This window comes from Chenopodium album, chromosome 8 (assembly GCF_948465745.1).
Source record: "Chenopodium album chromosome 8, dcCheAlbu1.1, whole genome shotgun sequence".
Lineage (NCBI taxonomy): Eukaryota > Viridiplantae > Streptophyta > Magnoliopsida > Caryophyllales > Amaranthaceae > Chenopodium > Chenopodium album.
The window spans coordinates 55,624,341-55,627,855 of NC_137841.1; positions in this window are offsets into that span (position 1 = coordinate 55,624,341).

The window sequence follows — 3,515 nt, forward strand, 5'->3', positions numbered from 1 at the left end:
TAGTTTCTCCTTTAGCTAGGATTCCATGCTTCTTTTCTACCCAAGCTTTCTTTTCTGTGGTGTCAGCTTTCCTTTTTCCTTTATCTTTTGCAGTACTTTTCTTCCTAGGCATTGCAGGTGTTTTGAATTCAATTCTTTCACCTAAGCGTTCCCTAACAGGAACCACCTTGTCACCTAGACGACTCTTCACATCAGTCTTACCCTGATTTTTCTTCAAGTCCTTTGAAGGTTTCTTCAGCAGCCACTTTTTCACATCATTAGTTAAGGAAGGAGGAACCTTTTGGGTAATTACTTCCCATAGAGGTCTGGCACTCCAATAAGCATCAAATTTGTCTACTTCCTGGGAGACAGGGAACTCGTAGGGAGGACGAAGATCTCCGGATGGAATAGTCTGAAGTAGGCCGTATTTTCTTTTTACCCTGCAGGGATAATAATAAGTCATACGGGACAAGCTTGGAAGACGACAGAAAGGTTGCTTGTTGACACCAACCATCCTTTCTATTTTCCACCAAGGGATGACCCACTTGATGGAAAAGTTGCAGGATTCGAAGACCCTCTTTCATTCGTGGCGCCCCATCTTAGAAAAGCGTTTCTTCCTCCTCACGAAGCAATTTGGAGTGTACTTCTCAATGTTGTCTGGAGGGCTAATTAACTCCAGTCTATCCATTAGCCACATCTGTAAAAAAATTACAATGCAAATAAATTATTATTACTATACAAAAATATATTTTTGATTTCTGTAATTAAAAATATTATTTTTCTACCTGTAATAAAATTGGAGAGCCCCGAAAGGGTGCTTTTGGATTCCTCTTCAACTCATCTAGACTAATCATAGTCTCTCCAACTATTAAAGGCATTGGATTTCTCCTTGATTCAATTTGTTCTAATACAGTGGTTATAATTGATTGTTCCTCATTATTTTTATCACTAGTAAGAAAAAATTGATTAAGCATACAAAATAAGAAAGCCCTTCTTCTATAAATATGAAAAGATTCGGAGTAAGGTTTATCAAAATAATGGCGAGCAAATTCTTTCAAATTAACTATGTTACCATCCACTATTTTTAATAGATCCCTTTCTTTTAAATTGAAGAAGCGTTCAAAATCCTTATAATAATATGCATCTATTCTAGGGATTACTACAAGATCTATTGCAGGGAAACCTAGAAGAACACCAAATTCTTCTGGCAAAGGGCTAATTTCATCATACCCTAGTCTAAAGCAATAGGTATCTACATCCCAATATTCTAGTGCGGTATGAATAAAATCTAAGTCAAGATCTACCCTTTTGATACCATAAATACCCCCCAAGTGAAACACATCTAATTTTCTTTCTTTAGCATTAAGGGACCGACACCATTCATGGGTGTAAATGGTAAAGGTTTTGGTGACTAGAGACATGATATTATTTTTCTAAAGCTAAGAATTATTTTATTTGCTGAAATTATGAAAAGAATCGGCTGGGCAGGGGGCTATTTATGCACGAAAGCGGAGCAATTTTAATCTGGGAAGGATACGGAGTCAACGCTATTTAGCGCCAGACGCTACTATTGGCGCCTGATGCCAAACGCTAAGTGTCTAGCGCTACACCAAAACGCGTGGCGCCAGCTGGCGCCAATTTGCCTCATCGTACGCGCTTTCTAGAAACCGCGTTTTTAACTTAATTCGAGTCTGCTAATGACTTTAATTACGGCTTCCTTATCTTTTTCTAAATATCTATTTATTCCTTTTTTTAATTAATATAGCTATTATATACATATATATATATATATAATTGGATTTTATTTAGACTAATTCTCAAGTTTTTATAAATCTAATATTTTATTTGACTTTTCCTTTTTTATTTTTTTTCTTTTTGGGGGAGAAAGTTGGATACCCTCCATCAATAATTAAAATGACGGAATTTTTACGCAAAATTATTTGTCACATTTTCTTGCACACACAAACATGCACATAATAATAATAATAATAAAAATGAAAAAACATGATAAATAAAATAAACTCATAATAGTATGTATATACAAAATATGTCTACAAAATGAGTCTAACTAAAAGGCAAAGTTCTATACAAAGTCAAATAAATAAATAAAAAGCACAGGAACAAACTACGGCGCTGGGGGACGTAAACCCATCATCGCATAAAACTCCGCACTACGAGGAGTAACCTCTCCACCAGCTCCGGCTCCAGCTCCAGTCTCCGCAGGAGGAGGAAAGCTTAATGTAGGACCAGTCCACCCAAGATCAACCTGAGGCTGAGGCTGCGGAGGCTGCTGCGATGACGAGCCAACCTCGTACATCCCACCACCTCTAAGAGCCGAGGTAGCCTCTCCCTGGTCTACCGGCGCAGCATGTGCACCTTCATAAGAAGAACCTGAGCCCTCTACCACATCAGTACGGGCAGCCTCAGAGCGACTGCCTGACCACCCGAAGTAGTACGGCGACATCTCGAGCTAGACCTCGCCAGATCCCTCCGCACCTCAGGTCTCGTGCGGGTACGAGAAGGAATGGGCTGACCCTGCAAAAGAAATTAAAATCAGAAACAGGCAAAATCCAAGCGGTAATACAAAACATATGAAAGGAAGACTACCTCCTGAACGACGTCGTCCCAACGGCAGGTAGCCACGTTCCTCATCCGGACAAGCTGGCTCCGGAAGGCATCTATACATTGTGCCATCGCCGAAACCACCTCGCGCGAGAACTATCAAAGAAATAAGTCAGTAAACATGCATAATATATATGGACCAAAGTTGCAAATAAGCAAGCTTACCCGAGTCTGGTGGCGAGGAATCGACCGCTTTACGAAGCGCTCGTCCTCAGGAGCCGGAGGAATCATCTCCTCAATCGGCCCATATGTCCCCTGGTAATGGATAGACATACGGGGTGGCACGAACTCAGCAGCATCGTCCTGACAAGGAAAAACAAAGTCAGTGAAGCATCACTCGGGGGCTACTCAACGAAAGGTAAAAGCTGAAAAATCGTACCGCCACATCCTCAGCCGGTACAGGAACTGGAGCTAGCAACGGCAGTAGCTCCTCCGCATAGCATCGCCCAGGGATCGTGTAAGATCGCCAAGGGGTACCAGCTCCCTCTGACATGCTGAACAACCTCGCGGCGTTAAACATGTGACGTAGTGGAGGAGTAGGAACGACAAAGGTATATGAGGAATGCTGAATAGCAACCCTCTCTCCAAGATACGCGACCGCTCCATAGGTCCCTAAGAAATAACGACGCTCAGCAGAATACTGCGCGGCTAACCCAGGGACTGCCAGACTGTCCCACGGTCGGTTCAGCACCTCAGGCTCCTGCAAAGAACGTCAATCAGGCAAGAGTCTATCTAAAATATCTCAAAATGTCAAAAAGACTAGAATCATACCGAGATGATCCAATCTCGGACATATGCGGTGTAGGATCAAATCCCAAAGATAGTAAGTCTTTTCTTTCTTACTTATGTTTAGGAAGGAAAGCTTTTTTCAAAGATTCTATATAAATTTCGATATAAAACCGAGATTGTTACCT